At 36.5% G+C, this 18,264-nt stretch overlaps 1 protein-coding gene across 1 annotated transcript in view; it reads left to right on the forward strand.

Moving 5' to 3' along the window:
- COL4A6 (collagen type IV alpha 6 chain) overlaps positions 1-18,264 on the forward strand; it is a 411,951-nt gene that overhangs the window by 104,171 nt on the left and 289,516 nt on the right. The window lies entirely within an intron of this gene.

An 18,264-nucleotide genomic window follows, 5' to 3' on the forward strand; every position in this document is an offset into this window, starting at 1 on the left:
CGGCTAGAAGACGTGTCTGCTGCAATGAGTGACGTTTGACTTAATTAGCTGGTGCTTAAATGAGAGAGCGCAAGGTAGCACAGCCTAAGCAGCTCGGCATTCCTCATTTCAGCACTCACAGCTCAGCCTAGGCCTTTGGAGATGCAGAAAGAAGTCACCCCGGGGAAAGTTGTTGAAACCCAGGGGCCTGGAGAGAAGACCAGCAGAGACCATCCTGTGCCTTCCACGTAAGAAAGAACCTCAGTGGAAAGTTAGCTGACTTTCCTCTGAAGAACTAACAAAATAAACCCCCTTTTGTTAAAAGTCAATCCATCTCTGGTGTGTTGCATTCCGACAGCTAGCAAACTAGGACACAATCCATGTTCCTCTGGTACATGGAAAAGCACATGGTAGCATCTCCTTCTCTCCCTTCTCTTCCCAGTTCCATTGCTTTCCACTTCTGGCTGTTTTCTCTGTGGATTTCTCTCTTGTCTGAATTTCACTTCATTTATAAAGGACTCCAATAATAGGATTAAGAACCATCCTGATGAAATTATGATATACTTGCAAGCAGTGGGAACAACCAAATCAAATCAAGTGAGTCCTTGATCTATAGTTGGATTATTTGGGTCTTTATTTTTGTTCATTCTGATCATTTTTACTTTTAGAATTTTACCTTTAAATTACAGCATTTAGTCCACTATGAAATGTAATAATTGTCATGGCTGGGTTTTAGTCTACTAACTTGCTATTTGTTTCTATTTCCCCATCTTCTTTCTTCCTTTGTCCTTCTCTTATTCTGGTCTTTTGAATAAGTCAAGTTTTTTGTTCGTTTGCTTTGGTTTTGGTTTTGGTTTTAGTATACCATTCTATCTCCTCTCAATATTGACTTATTAGTTATTTCTCTTTGTTGTTGTCTGTTTTTTATGGAGGCATGAGATGTTTGTAGTGGTTGCTTTAGGAATTACAATGAATTTATCACAGTATATGTGTTTATGGATATAGAGGTGTGAAATAATCTGACATGTTTTGAAACTGAGATGTTCCCTGTGCCTTGATCTCAGAGATTGATGTGTTGGTTAATTTAACTGTCAATCAGACAAGAGTGATTATATATCTTCAATTTATTATTTATTATATGACATTCACTGTGGTGACTCCTTTATATGCAATAAATTCTATCATTTAATCCTCACAACCTCTTGATGAAGGAGGTATGAGAAAACTGAGGCTAAGTAATGTGCCAAAGGTCACACAGTAAGTAAGAAGCAGAGCCAGTATTAAAATTCTGGTGGATGTAGTGGGGATGAAGTGGAAAGTACATATTTATGCTATAGTTCATTTAAAGATTTCTAAACAGAGGCAAGATGTGATCAAATTGCATTTTAGCAAAATCCATCTGGCTGCTGTATTGAAAATAGATTGAAAGGTACCAAAACTGGGACTGAGAGACTAGTGAAGAGACTAGTTTCACAGCCTAACTGAGAAATGATGAGATCCTAAAATAACTCAGCAATAGAGGGGTAGAAAGAAAAGTTCAATTCCAAGAGAAAATGAGTAATGGATGCTGTAGAATTAATATGATCTGATATTGAATTGTTCATAAGGAAAGAGAGAAAGAAGGAGAATTGAAAAGTCCTCACTTAGTGCCCAGTACTGTGCTGAGCTTAGAAAGAAAGACTAGGTGATAATATCAACTATCATTAATAACAATTTCATCGATAACGTATGATTACACGTATATGTTTGACCCTATATTATTGTTGTTGTTATTAATGACACTCTTGATACCAATAATGTTTTAAATGAATATAACAGTTAACATTTTCCAATTGCTACTTATATGTTAGGCACTATCCTCATTCCTTTCTTTACATATTATCTCCTCGAATCCCTATTCAATTAGGGATTGAATTGAATCCCTTGAATTGAATTGAATTCCAGCCTTATGAGTTAGGAACTATTATACCCAATACACAGGTGGGAAAGAGAAATATAAAGTGGATAAGTAACTGCCCCAAACCACAAACTGTTAAATAATAGAATCAAATCCTGCCTGAAGGTATAGATAACTTTTATTTGATCTGTGCAATGCCTTTTAAAAATGTACTCCATTTTGAATACATAAACATCTAGAAAATTCACATTTAAAAATAATATAGATTTCCCAACTTCTTTAAAATATACTATTGTCTGACTACCATATAGGCCTACTTTCATGGATGGACTTATGTTACAGCTGTCCCTTTAATCAGGGCATTTGATTTCACATAGACCTCAATGCTCATCCAGCATGCTTAACACATTTATATTATTTGATTGTCCCATATCTGAATATGAGTTACAAAATTTAAGGCATAAGGCATAGTACAGTTCTCAGGGTATTTTGGAGAAAGACAAACAAATGAAAGAATAATATATAATACCACAAATATAATGTAATTTTAAATATGTGGTTGAAGGAACAACATTTTTAAGAGACAGTGATAAACCTGGCATTTTATAGAAAATGGTTTACATTGAGGAGTGGATAATAATAGAATCAAACCGTAAAGGGGTATTTGGCTTACTTTATGGGAAATAATTCTCATTTAATAATTACAGTGCTTACTATATCCCAGCTATTATAATAAGTGCTTCGCATGCCATATGTCTTTGAATCCTTTAAAAACCTTTAAGAATTAGATATAATCATCTCCATTTTACAAATGAGGAAACTGAGAATCATATCAGTTTGGTGGTATATTCGAGGACACACAGCTATTTAGGTGAAAACTGGGATCCTTATTGTGGGTTAAGTATCCTTTACATTGTACTTTCAAAAACAGCTCAAAACTGGACAGTTTCCTCTTTCTCTAATGACAGCTTGTAAACTGAAGAGGTGATATTACTACAAAGAATTTGCCAGTATCATTTGCCTCAAGTGTTTCAGAATTGCCTCTAATTTTTTTCAGTAAGTTGAATAAAAGATGAGGCAGGTCAGTAGTGGCAAAAGAGAACCCAGAAGTTAACTGATTGTTCTGGATTGAAATTGATGTTATTGTCTTAAGGCAAAAATCCTAGGTCCAATGTGTATCTAGTCCCATGACCATTACAAACTGAGTAAATAACCTGTGGGCCAACAAAAACTTCACTATTCACTCTGGCCAATGCATGATCCATGTTCCAGCCCTGAAGAAATCTGGTTTCCAAAAAGTGATTCAGTTAAAACTTTTTTCTTAAATGGAAATTAAGCTATATGTGAACTAGGTTATTGAGATAACCCCTTTAGGCTGTAGAGAGAAATTTATATAGGAACAGAATATCGACACCATTCTTGACTCTTGGACCTAAAAAGCAGCCTTCTTAAATTTAATCTATATCAAATGAATATACTAAGCTGTCCATTAACTTGTGTTCTTAAAATAGTGGCTCAATGGTGTTACTTAGTTATATAAATGTAAATACATGATTCCATGCTAATCCTTGGAGTATTGGGTTAGTTAGTAGATTCTTGGGCTCATTATCAAATATCAGAGGCAGAGGTGATTATAGGACAGACCACCAGGCCCAGCTTTTTGAAGCTCTAGTCATTGACTGGGAAGGGCAATAATGAAGTGTGCTGGTTTGAATCTATTATGTACCCCAGAAAAAACATGTTTTAATCATGATCCAATCTTGTGGGAGCAATCCATTCTTTTAATCTCTATTCAGTACTGTAGGTTGGAATCTTTGATTAGATTTTCTCCAGGGAGATGTGACACACCCAAATGTGGGTATTAACTTTGATTAGCAGGAGTTGTGTCTCCACCCATTTCAGGTGTATCTTGATTAGCTTACTGGAATCCTTTATAAGAGAAAAATGTTTTGGAGAAAGCACACAGCAGACAGTGCCTACAGAAAGAACAGAAGCTTCAGAGCTGATAGAACATCCACAGTGGAGCTGACACAAATGAAGACACATGGAGAAGAGAGAGACACAGATGTCTGGAGGTGCTTGGAGCCCATCAGATATCACCATGAGATGTTAAGCAAACCAGAACCTAGAGAGAGCCAAGGGAAGCCAAGAGATGAAAGCCAGCCCTGGAGAAGCAAAGTGAGGAACCTCCACAGGGACAGAGACTGAAAGGAACAGAGCCCAGGAGCAAGAGACCAGTGTACCTTCCCACTTTCCCAGCTGTCAGAGGTGTTGCAAACAATTGGCCTTCCTTGAGTTAAGGTATCTTTTACTGGATGCCTTAGTTTGGATATTTTTATAGACTTAGACTATAAACTTGTAACTTATTAAATTCCCCCTTTTTAAAGGCTGTTCTAGTTCTGGTATATCACATTCTGGCAGCTAGCTAACACTTGAAGTGAGAAGACACAAAAGGAGACAAGGACAGAGCAAACACAAAAGCCTGTGTCTTCAAAGCTTGGGCAAAGCTGCCTCTTATTGTACTTTCCAGCCTTGAGGGAAAAATCAGTTTTTCTTATTTTTAACACTTTACTTTGAAATAATTTCAAACTTACAGGAAAGTTTAAAAGATAAGGCAAAAATAATACAGACAACTCCAATATAACCTCTACACAGATAGCCTGATCTACCAACTTTAGCATTTTGTCACATTTGTTATATCATTTTATCTATCTATCTATCTATCTATCTATCTATCTATCTATCTCAATTTCTAAACATTTCAGAGTAGGCTGTATACATCATCCTCCTTTAATGTTTAATACTTCGATGTGTATTTCCTAAAAGCAAGAATACTCATTTATGTAACCATATTAAGTACAGTTATCAAGTTCAAGGAATTTAACATTGATATAAAGCATAAGGTCTATATTCCATCTTTTTCAATTCTCCCAATATTTTTCTTTTGAGCATTTTCTCTTCCATTATTGAATCCAGTCCAGGATCATGTTTGCATCTAATGGTCATTCTCTCTCTCTCTCTTTTTCTCTTTGTAAATTATAGCAACATATATATAATGTAAATTTTCCCATCTCAACCACTCCCAAGTGACAATTCAGTGTCATTAATCACATTCAGAATATTGTGCTACCATCACTACCATCCATTACCAAAATTTTTCTATCACCCCTAACAGAGAACTTGCAACCACTATGCATTAACTTCCCATCCCACTTCCCCACTTTCTTAGTAGTCTGTACTCTACATTCAGTCTTAATGCATTTGCATATTCTAGCTATTTCATGTAAGAATCATACAATATCTGCCTTTTTGCATCTGGCTTATCTCACCCAATATGATGTCTTTAACTTTCATCCATGTCCCAGCATATATCAGAACTTCATCCCTTTTGGTGGTGAAAAAATATTCCATTGTATGCACACACCTCATTTTGTTTATCTGTGTTGCTTCAACTTTGGGGTATTGTGAATAATGCTGACATGAGTATTGGTATACCTATATCTGTTCAAGTTCCTGCTCTCAGTTATTTGGGGTATATACCTAGAAGTGGGAATTGCCAGGTAATATTGGTATTATATCATTAACTTTTTGAAGAACCACAAAACTGTATTCCACAGTAGCCACACCATTTTACACTCCTACAAAAAGCCTACAAGGTTTCTATCTCTCTGTATCCATGTCAGCACTTATTATTTTTTTTATTTTTAAAATATTTCTGGTGGGTATGAAGTGGTTTTGATTTGCATTTCCATGGTGGTTTTGATTTGCAGTTCCCTAATGGCTAACAATATTGAGCATCTCTTCATGTGCTTATCAGCCATTTATATATCTTTTTTTTTTTTTTTTGGAGAAATCTCTGTTCAAGCCCTTTACCCAGATTTTATTCAGGTTGTTTTGTTGTTGTTATATTTAACTTACCAAATGCATGGTTTCCAAATATTTTCTTCCATTCTGTAGCTTCTCTCTTCACTTTCTTCATAATATCCTTTGATGCACAAAAGTTTTCAATTTTTATGAAGTCCCATTTAACTATTTTTTCTCATGTTGCTCAAGCTTTTAGTCTAAGAATCCATTGCCTAATATAAGATCCTGAAGATATTTCTCAATGTTTGTTCTAGGAGTTACATAAATTTAGTTCTTATATTTGGGTTTTGAATTTATTTTGTATGTGGCATGATTTTTTTTTTTTTTTTTTTTTGCTTGAGGATAACCAGTTTTCCCAGAACCATTTGTTGAGGAGACTATTCTTTCCCCATTGAGTGAACTTGGCAACCTCATCAAAAATCATTTGAGAACATTCTCATTGCTCTAAAAAGAAATCATTTGGCTATGTATGTGTGTCTTTATTTCTAAACTTTCAGTTCTATGCTTTTGCCTATATGTTTCTCCTTGTGCTAGTACCACAATATTTTGATTATGTAGCTTTGAGTAAGTTTTGAAATTAGCAGTGCAAATCCTCCAAGTCTGTCCTTTTCAAGATGGTTTAGGCTATTCAGGGTTGCTTACCTTTAAATATGAATTCTTTTTTTTACATGGGCAGGCAATGGGAATCACACCCAGGTTTCCAGCATGGTAGGTGAGAGCTCTGCCACTGAACCACCATGACCCATCCTAAATATGAATTTAATGATTGATTTCTCCATTTCTGAAAAGAACGATGTGGAAATTTGATTGGAATTGCATTGAATCTATAAACTTATTTGAGTGGTATGACATCTTAATGATATTAAATCTTCCACCCATGATTGTGGTATATCCTTCCATATATTTAGCTCTTCTTCACTTTTTTTCATCAGTGGTTTTTAATGTTCTATGTACAAATCCCTTACATCCTTGGTGAAAATTATTCCTAGATATTTTATTCCTTTAATTGTTATTGTAAGTGGAACTATCTTCTTGATTTCCATTTTGGATTTTGCATTGCTGGAAGATAGAAACTCATGTTATCTTATGCCCTGCCACATTGCTAAATTAGCTCTAGTAGCTTTCTCATAGGTTCTTTGGGATTTTCTTTGGGATCTATATAGAATCATGTCATCTGCAAATGGGTAGTTTTACTTCTTCCTTTCCAAATTGGAAGGCTTTTAGTCCTTTTTCTTAATTTCTTAATTCCTAATTACTTTACTTTTTGGGGGGAGAGGAGTGCATGGTCCGGGAATTGAACCCAGGTCTCCAGCATGAAAGCCAAGCATTCTACCACTGAACCACCCATGCACCCCCCCAATTGCTTTTAATAGAACTTCCAGTAGGATGTTGAATAGCAGTGGTAAGAGTGGGTATCCTTGTCTTGTTCCTGATCCTAGAAGCAAAGTTTTCAGTGTTACCCCATTGAGTATGCTATTCATTGTATTATATATATATAATAATATATATAATATATATATATATATATATATATATATATATATATATATATATATATATATATATATCCTTTATCATGGTGAGGAAGATCCCTTCCGTTCTTAGTTTTCAGAGAGTTTTTATCAGTAAATGGTGCTGGATTTTGCCCTTCAATCTGCCAACAGCAGAATGGTACATACAGACATGCAATCTAGTATATTCACAAATGTTACTCTATTCCTTCCAGAACTGGGACCAAGGGCCCACAGTGAGAGCATGGGCCAACTTTGCACCAAGCCAGGGAAGGGCTGGAGAAAAGTCCAGCAACTGTGCCATGTGGTTTTCTAACCATTTTTAAGTTGACTTTATCTTGAGTCAGGGTTTGGCCAGTTACTGAAACCCTTTCATTGTTTTCTGAAGTTCTGAAAAGAATGGTGTACTGGTTTGAAAGGATTATGTACCCTAGAAAAGTGATATCTTAATCCTGATCCATCTTGTAGAGGCAGCCACTTTTAATCCCTATTCAGTACTGTAGGTTGGAAACTTGGTTAGATTATCTCCACAGAGATATGATACACCCAATTGTGGCTCCACCCATTCTAGGTGCATCTTGATTAGTTTACTGGAATTCTTTAAAAGAGGAACCATTTTGCAAAAAGCTTCAGAACCACAAGAACTATGAGAGCCCAGGCAGCCAGGGACCTTTGGAGATGAAGAAGGAAAACACCCCCAGGGGAGCTTCATGAAACAAGAAGCCTGGCGAGAAAGCTAGCAGACGTTGCCATGTTCATCATGTGCTTTTACAGATGAGAGAGAAACCCTGAACTTCATTGGCCTTTCTTGAGTGAAGTTGGTGCCTTAATTTGGGGATTTTTATAGACTTGGTTTAATTGGGACATTTTCATGGCCTTAGAACTGTAAACTTGCACCTTAATAAATTTCCCCTTTTAAAAGCCATTCTGTTTCTGGTATATCACATTCCAGGAGCTAGATAACTAGAATGATGGTTCAACCTGTTTTTCTTGTCCTTTAAATCTTCTTTGGGGGAGGGGATGCATACTGAAATGTCTCACTCTGCCATCTTGGTGACATCACTCTTGTAAGCTTTCTTCTAATCTTAACTTATTTTAAATGTGATATGAAGTCAAAACTAGTATTTCTTCAACTATATGTCCTATAATGCTACTCTGTCCCCATCAGCTGTGAGGCTGCCATAACACACTATTAAGGAATTTTTTAAATTTGTGCATTATTTAATATAAAATAAAGCAGTGAAGTTTATCCCTGTATTGATCAGTGTCTCAGTAGAAAATAGATGGCACACTCAAAAGACTAATCAAGGAGAGTTTAAGGAAAGAACTATTGACCGAAGTATGGACACTCTCTGGGCATAAAGCAATGTGGAAAAAATGTTTAGAGTCGATACAGTATGTTATGCCAATTGCTATAACAAACAAACCTCAAATTTACAGGTCTTAACATAGTATGTTCCAATGTTATTCCATTGAGGAAAGAGATGCCTCTGTTCTGTGTAGTCATTCTGGGACCTAGGCTCTTTCCATAAAGTTTCTGCCATGGCCTAAGGCAGGGGTCAGTAAACTTTTCTATAAAGGGCCAGATAGTAACTATTTTAGACTTTGCAGGCCTTATGGTCTCGGTTACAACCTTACAAATTCTGCTGTTGTAGTGCAAAAGCTGCCATAGACAATACTTTACCAAATGGGTATGGCTGTATTCCAATAAACTTTTATTCACAAAAATAGGTGTGTAGCTGGAATTTGGCCCATGGTTCATAGTTTGCAAACCTTAGCCTAAGGCATCAAAATCTTCCATGAAATTCTCTAAATCAGAGGGGAGTTGAGTGAGGAGATGTATGGGAGAATTAGGTGAAAAAATTTTTATGGATCGCACCTGAAAGTGGCATCCAAAAATTCTGCCCACATTCCATTGTTCAGAATTCAGTGACGAGGCTGCTGCTAACTTCAAGTGCATTCATGTTACTTACTACTTCTAAGTTTCCTGTTAACTAATATTTCCCAAAGAGGATTCCTTATATATAACACCTGTACTGGAGATTTTATGAGAAAACAAACTGAGTTGAGAGGTCATATACAATTGGGAAATTTGCTTATTAGAGTGTCCCTCCACATTGTGATTCATAGTACATGTTAACATTTTAAAGGCTCTGAAAATGTCCTGATGTGTAAGGAAAAAAGTGCTAAGTGCTGCTTTATAATAAAGCCAGTGGTGTTCATTTGCATTCTGATTGGGAAATGAAGGGAGTAGGATTACAGGTAGTGCTGAGAGAATTATTTGTGATTCCACATGTGCTCATGAATGTGCCTTGTGCTTTTAATTTTTTCACATTTTCTTTAGCACTTGCTTCTCTCTGCTCATTTTTAAATGGTTTTATTCACACATCATACAATCCAGCCTAAGTATATAGACATGCCTTTGCCACCATACTCTAAATGTCTGAAGACATTTCCTTTTCTTTCATACAGAATCCATACTTCCTTCCCAATCCCCATTCCTGCTTGTTGATATTTAGTTTTGGCATAATGGCTTTATTTCATTTACTGGAAGCATATTACAATGTTACTGTTGACTGTAGACCCTAGTTTACATTGATTACACTTTTTTCTATATACCATCTATTTTCAACACCCTGCAATACTGACATTCATTTGTTCTCCCTCATGCAAAAACATTTTTTAATTTGGATATTTAATCACCATCATTGTACAATCTAGGCATTCCTAAATTATACCATGTCAGTCTTTATCTTCTATCTTTCCTTCTGGCTTCATTCATGTCCCCAGCCCTTCTCCCTCTATCATACATTCGGCTTCATCCAGTATACTTACATTATTGTGCTACAATCAGGTAGTATTGTGCTATCCATTTCTGAATTGTTACAATCAGTCCTACGGCACTACCTGTATTTCTTCAGCACCAATTTCCCAATATCTATCCTAATTCTATCTCCTGATAACCTGTGTCCTTAACTTTAATTCTCCAAGTTCACTCATTAATGTTAGTTCATATTACTGAAACCAAACAGACTGAGACCAAAGAGTATTTTCCCTTTTGTTTCTGGCTAATTTCACTCAGCATAATGTCCTCAAGGTCCATCCACATTGTTACCTGCTTCATGACTTTATTCTGCATAATATTCCATTGTTTGTATATACCACAGCTTGTTTAGCCACTCATCCATTGATGGACATTTGGGCTGTTTCCATCTCTTGACAATTGTAAATAATGTTGCTATAAACATTGATGTGTAAATGTCTGGTTTGGGTCCTGACCCTCATGTCCTCTGTAATGGGATTTATGGATCATATGGCAATTCTATACTTAGCTTCCTGAGGAAGCACCAAACTGCCTTCAAAGCAGTTGTACCATTTTACATTCCCACCAACAGTAGATAAGTGCTTCTCTTTCTCCACATCTTCTCTAGCACTTGTCATTTTCTGGTTTTTTGATAATGGTCATTCTGGTGGGTATGAGATGATATCTCAAAATTGTGGTTTTGATTTTCATTTCCCTAATAGCCAGGGAAGTTGAGCACTTTTTCATGTGCCTTTTAGCCATTTCTATTTCCTCTTCCAAGAAGTGTCTGTTCATGTCTTTTGCCCATTTTATAATTGGGTTGTTTGTGTTTTTGCTGTTGAGCTGAACAATATCTTTATATACTCTGGATATTAAACCTTTATCTGATGTTCTTTGATGCAAAAAAAGTGTTTAATTTTAAGGAGTTCCCTTAAAATTATCTATTTCTTTCTTTAATGTTCATGCTTTGGGTGTAAGATCTAGGAACCTGCCCCCTATTACAACTTTTATGAGATATTTCCCTACATTTTCTTCTAAAAGTTTTATGGTCTTAGCTCTAATGTTTAGGTCTTTGATCCATTTTGAGTTAATACTGTATAGGGTGTGAGATATGGATCGTCTTTCATTCTTTTGTGTATGGATATCCATTTCTCCAAGCACCATTTATTGAAGAGGCTGCTCTATCCCAGAGGCTCTTGGCTTGACTGCTTTATCAAAGATCAATTGTCCATAAATGAGAGGGTCTATATCTGAGCCCTCTATTCAATTCCATTGGTGAGTATATCTATCTTTATGCCAGTACCATGCTGTTTTGACCACTGTAGCTTATAACATACTTTAAAGTTAGGTATTCTGAGAACTACCACTTCATTTTTCTTTCTCAAGATATTCTTAGCTATTTAGGGCACCCTGCCTTTCCAAACAAATTTGGTTATTGGTTTGTCTACTTCTGCAAAGTAAGTTTTGGGGAATTTAATTGGTATTGCATTGAATCTATAAATCAGTTTGGGTAGAATTGACATTTTAACTAGGTTTAGTCTTCCAATCCATGAACACAGTATGCCCTTCCATTTATTTAGGTCTTCCATGGTTTCTTTTAGCAATTTCTTGTAGTTTTCTCTTTATAAGTGTTTTGTATCCTTAGTTAAATTGATTCCTAAATATTTTATTCTTTTGATTGCTATTGTAAATTGATTTTTTTCTTGATTTCATCCTCAGATTGGTAATTACTAGTATATAGAAATACTATTGATTTTGGGGTGCTGTACCCTGCAACTTTGCTGTACTCATTTATTAGCTCTAGTAGCTTTGCTGTGGATTTTGGGGGATTTTCGACATACAGTATCATATTATCTGCACACACAAAAGTTTTACTTCTTCTTTTCCAATTTGGATGCCTTTTATTTCTTTTTTCTTCTCTAATTGCTCTGGCTAGCACTTCCAACACAATGTTGAATAACAGTGGTGACAGTGGGCAAACTTGTCTTGTTCCTGATCTTAGAGGGAAAGCTTTCAGTCTTTCCCCATTGAGGATGATATTAGCTGTGGGTTTTTCATATATTCCCTTTATTATGTTGAGGATGTTCCCTTCTATTCTTATCCTTGGAAGTGTTTCATCAAGAAAGAATGTTGAATTCTGTCAAATGCCTGTTCTGTGTCAATTGAGGTGGTCATGTGGTTTTCTGCTTTGATTTGTTGTTATGATGTATTACATTAATTGATTTTCCTATGTTGAACCATCTTTGCAATTCTGGAATAGATCCCACTTGGTCATGGTGTATAATTCTTTTTATGTGCTGCTGGATTCAATTGCAAGAATTTTGTTGAGGATGTTTTGCATCTATATTCATTAAAGAGATTGGCCTGTAATTTTCTTTTCTTGTAGTATCTTTGTCTGGTTTTATTATGAGGGTGATGTTGGCTTCATAGAATGAGTTAGGAAGCCTTCCCTCCTGTTCAGTTTTTTGAAGAGTTTGGGTAGTATTGGTACTAATTTTTTAATGCTTGGTAGAATTCACATGTGAAGCCATCTGGTCCTGGAATTTTCTTACTTGGGAGCTTCTTAATAACTGATTCAATCTCTTTACTTGTGATTGGTTTGGCGAGGTTGTCCATTTCTTCTTGAGTCAGTGTTGGTTGTTCATGCCTTTCTAGGAAGTTATCCATCTCATCTATGTTGTCTAGTTTATTAGATATAGTTGCTCATAGTGTCCTCTCATTATCACCCTTATTGTTGCGGGGTCAGTGGATATGTGTTCTCTTACATTTTTTATTTTATTTATTTGCATCTTCTCTCTTTTTCTTTTTGTCAACCTTGCTAAGGGTCCATCAATTTCATTGATTTTTTCAAAGAACCAACTACTGGTTTTGTTGATTTTCTTGATAGTTTCCATGTTCTCAATTTCATTTATTTCTGCTCTAATCTTCATTATTTCTTTCCTTTTGTTTGCTTTAGAGTTAGTTTGCTGTCCTTTTTCTAATTCTTCCAAGTGAACAGTTAATTCCTCGAGTTTTTCTTTTTCTTTTTCTTTTTTTTTTTTTTTTGCATGGGCGGGCACCGGGAATTGAACTCAGGTCTCTGGCATGGCAGGTGAGTTTTCTGCCACTCAGCCACCATGACACTGCCCTCTTTCTTTTTTTTGATATAGGCATTTAAGGCAATTTATTTCCTTCTTAGCACTACCTTTGCTGCATCCCACAAATTTTGATATATCATGTTTTCATTTTCATTTGCTTCAAGATATTTACCAATTTCTCTTGTAATTTCTTCCTTGACCCACTGGTTGTTTAAGAGTGTATTGTTTTCCCTCCATATATTTGTGAATTTTCTGGCCCTCTGCCTGTTATTGGTTTCCAACTGCATTCCTTTATGATCTGAGAAAGTGTTTTGTATGATTTCAATCTTTTTTAAATTATTGAGACTTGCTTTGTGACCCAGCATATGGTCTAACCTTGAGAATGACCCATGAGCACTTGAGAAAAATGTGTATCCTGCTGTTGTGGATGTAAAATTTGTAAATGTCTGTTAAGTCTAGTACATATATTGTATTATTCAAATTCTCTGTTTCTTTATTGATCTTCTGTCCAGATGGTCTATCCATTGATGAAAGTGGAAAATTGAAATCTTTAACTATTATGGCAGAGGTGTCTATTTCTCCCCTCAGTGCTTGCCTCATGTATTTTGGAGCACTCTGGCTTGGTGCATAAATATTTATGATTGTTATGTCCTCTTGTTTAATTGTTCTTTTTATTAATACATAGTGTCCACTTTGTCTTTTTAAATGGGATTACATTTGAAGTCTAATTTGTCAGATATTAGTATAGCTACTCCTGCTCTTTTCTTATTGCTGTTTGCATGAAATATCTTTTTCCAACCTTTCAGTTTCAACCTATTTTTGTCCTTGGGTCTAAAATGTGTTTCTTGTAGACAGCATAGAGATGGGTCCTGTTTTTTAATCCATTTTTCCAGTCTTGTCTTTTGATTGTGGAGTTTAATCCATTAACATTTAATGTTATTACTGTAAAGACAGTAGTTTCTTCTGTCATTTTGCCTTTTGGATATTATATGTAATATCTAAGGTTTTTTTTCTTTTTTTACCTTTACCGATAATCTTCATTTCTACACTCTTCTCTCTCTTCTGCCTTTTCCTATCTACCTGTAGTGCTCCCTTTAGTAGTTCTTGCAGAGCTGGTCCCTTGGTCACAAATTCTCTCAGTGATTTTCTGAAAATGTTTTAATTTTTCCCTCATTTTTGAAGCCCAATTTTGCTGGATATAGAATTCTTGGTTGGCTGTTCTTCTCTTTTAGAATCTTAACTGTATCATGCCATTTCCTTCTTGCCTCCATGGTCTGCTGAAAAATCCACACATAGTCTTATTGAGCTTCCCTTGTGTGTGATGGATTGCTTTTCCCCTGCTGCTTTCAAAATTCTCTTTCTCTTTGACATCTGACAGTCTGAATCGTAAGTGTCTTGGAGTATGTCTATTTGGATCTACTCTGTTTGGGGTATGCTGCACTTTTTGGATCTGTCATTTTATGTCTTTCATAAGAGATTGGAAATTTTCAGTGACAATTTCCTCCATTAGTCTTCCTCCTCCTTTTCCCTTTTCTTCTGGGACACCCACAATATGTATATTCTTGTGGATAATGTTGTCATTCAATTCCCTGAGACCCTGCTCATATTATCCCTATATTTTCTTTTGTGTGTTGGATTTCAGATGTCCAGTCCTCTAGTTCATTAATCCTTTCTTCTGCCTCTTCCAATCTATCATTGTAGGTTTCCATTGTTTTTTTTTAATATCTTCTACTGTGCCTTTCATTCCTATAAGTTCTGTGATTTTTTTTCTCAAACTTTTGCATTCTTCTTTTTGTTCACCCAATGCCTTCATCATATCCTTCTTCAACATATTGATTTGATTTTTGATGAGATTTTCCACATCCATTCAAACATCTTGAATTAGTTGTTTCAACTCCTGTATCTCATTTCAATTGTTGGTTTGTTCCTTTGACTGGGCCATATCTTTGATTTTCCTAGTATGACTCCTTATTTTTGGCTGGCATCTAGGCATTTGATTTACTTAATTAGTTTATTCTGGAGATTGTTTTCACACTTTTACCTAGGATTTTCTTGCTGAATGGCTTTGTTCTCTATCTGTTCTTTGACATTCAGTTCAGCTTATTTTAGACCTCTAGCATAGATTCTGTTTATCTGATCAGAATTTTTGAGTTATTGTTTTTCTCTTTCTTGCCCTGCTTATATGGAGCCTTTTTTTTTTTTTGGAGGAGAGTCCCCTTTTACATTATAGACCCCAGTCAGATTTTCTTAGACTGGACTGGCCCATGTCTCAGGAGGAGAGTATAGCCTGTATCAGTTTTCCCTGAGGATAAGATCCAGCAGGTTGTCAAACTTTCCTATGAAGCCTCTGGATTCTGTGCTTTTCCTATCCTTTACAGCATGTGGTGCTTGTCTGCCTGTGGCTTCCCACCAGGGTAAAGTGATGTGATGCCTTTAATTTCAGCAGACTCTCCCCACTGTGGGCATAGTTGAGACAGAGGTGCGATTGTAGGTTGGCATTAATTGGTTCAGTTTTCCAGTCCCTAGGGACTGAATTCCTTGAGGGAGGAATTCCAATTGAGCTGGGCCATACCTTTCTATTGGGGAAAATACACCCTTTAGAGAATTAACTCCTTTCACCTGACTAGTTGCTTTGTCTCTCAGACAAGCTTAACTTCACCCTTACCTGGAGCAGTACTGGAGCCTGAGAAGGCTTCCACTTCTATCTAATAAGCTGTTAAGTAATAGAAATAGAGCAAAGTAAATCTTTTTCAGAGCAGTACCTCCACTCCTGGGGTTTGTCAATCAAGAGTTTAAGTTGATACTTTGCTCTCTGTATCCTCTTTTTCTTTTCATCAGCCCTGCCCCCTCCCTGCTGGGGCAAAACTCTGAGTACCTTTAGTGCTAATTCCAAATTTCTCTGTGCTGAGGGCCAATTCTTCTAGTGGAGCTTGGTTGATCTAAGCCTTTGTTCCTAGTAAAGTCTATTTCTTTTCCCTTGGGGAACCAGCATGCTGCTGTGCCCATGGGGAGTGGTGCCAGCATCCATGGTTTGGGGGACTCACAGTTCTGTGTAGGGTCTCAACTGGTCCACCTGGTCTAGACTGTTGTATGCTGTGTGTCTGGTCACTGATGTAGTCCCAACAGTTGTTCTGTACTGTTCCTGGCTATTTAGTAGCCGCTCTGAAGGACAACTAAATTCCACACCTCACTAAGCCACCATTTTGCCCCTTCCTCCTTGTGCATGTAATCTTGAAAATATATATTTTTAATTGTAAAGGCAGGACATGTACTTAGTTAAAAGTACCATTGCTTTCAATAATTCCCTACCTTCTACACCAATTGCTTGCTTATTTCAATTTCTTTATGTTGTGATTGTATGCATATGGCTGTTCTTGGCCTCAAATTTCTGGTATGCTGTCCATCCTGCTACCTTCAGCTTCAGCTACCTACTGGAATAGAAGTTCTATGATTCCATGGCTTCTGTCTGTTTCATCCATCACTTCTGTGGTATCTCCAAGTGCCTACAATACTGCCTGACACATGGCAGATGCTCAATCAATATTTATTGCATAAATGAGGAAATCTTGTTCTGCCTCTGATGGGCTAGATTTCCTTTTAGTACCTGCATCTAGTATAAAACTTCCTCCCTCCCTCCCCCTCCACACCCCCACCCTATCCAATGATCAATTCTATTTCCAGGCATCGTCATGTTAGGACAGGCCATTTAGGGTATCAGGGGCAAGTTTCCTATTATTTAGAGCAGGTTTAATTCCCAAACCTGTATGAGTATAAAAATCATCTGGGAGTTTTTACAAGAATATAAATTTCCAGATTTCTAGAATCAGAATTTCTAGGGATCAGGAAATCAAAAGCTTTATAAAACTCACGTGTTATATATTCAAATACACAAATATTCATTTAAAGCTTTTTAGATGTCAGCAGGGAGCAAGTTAGACTAAATCTATTATGCTAAGTTGTTTATATTCTAGTGGGGGAATCAGAAAATAATATAATTAACAAATACCTATATAATATGTCAAGTACCATTAAGTTCTGTGAAGAAAAACAAAACAGAGTAAGGGGATGCAGAGGACCAGGAATGTGCATACAATGTTTTAATTTTATGGTCAAATAGAGGTGCTAGTTATTCTCTGATTTCTACCATCTCCCCCATTCTCACCAATTCATTCTCTACCCTTCTTTGCTTTGCTCTGTGCCTGTGGTAGCTAGCCTCCAAGATGATCCACAAAGATTCTCAACTTCTGTTAGGTTCTCCTCCCACATCAATTCAGACTTGGTCTGTGTGATGAGTAGAATATGGCAGAAGGGACAGTGTGAGGTTTTCAAGTCCGGGTCATAAAATACATTGCAGCTTCCACTTTTGTCTCTTGGCTCACTCACTAGGTGAGAAGTCAGGTGCCTTATCAAGCAGCCTTGTGGAGAGGCCCACATGAGTAAGAAATGATGTCTCCTGCCAATAACCAGCATCAACTTTACAATCATGTGAGTGAGCCACCTTGGAAGTGGTTCTTCCAGCTTCAGGCAAGCCTTCAAATGACTTGCAGTCCCCAACTGACATCTTGAGTGAAATCGCTTCTGAGACTCAGGGCCTGAACTCCCAAGATAAGCTGCTCCCAAATTCCTGACTCACAGATACTTTAAAAGATAATAAATATTTATTGTTTAAAAAGAAACCCCAAGTGAGTTTGATCCTTAGTTGGATTTAGAAACCCCTGGATATGAGCGCTGTACTCATTCTTTTTCTTCAGCCATAAGCCATGAAATCTTATAAAAATTCATATGTAGGATATGCAGAGACTTTTAACAGTTGCCAGTTCTGAAAGCAAAGGAGTAGGGTATGTGGATGCAGGTAAGAGAGTTTTCATCATATATTTAACTACACACACACACACACACACACACATGCATACCCTAGTGTAGGACTCCAATCTTACAAATTTTAGGGTACTAAGATTATTAAAAAAAGAAACTCAGGTAACATAATCAATTCAATGAGAGATTCAGTTTCCATGATTAGCCAAGCATACAAGGCGGTGACTAGGTACCTTCTGGACTCTCATAGCACCCTGATTGTACCTATAACTCTGAACAAATGCTGTGGTATTTTAAGGTTACATGCCTGAAATCTGA

Source organism: Tamandua tetradactyla, chromosome X (assembly GCF_023851605.1).
Source record: "Tamandua tetradactyla isolate mTamTet1 chromosome X, mTamTet1.pri, whole genome shotgun sequence".
NCBI classification, from domain to species: domain Eukaryota; kingdom Metazoa; phylum Chordata; class Mammalia; order Pilosa; family Myrmecophagidae; genus Tamandua; species Tamandua tetradactyla.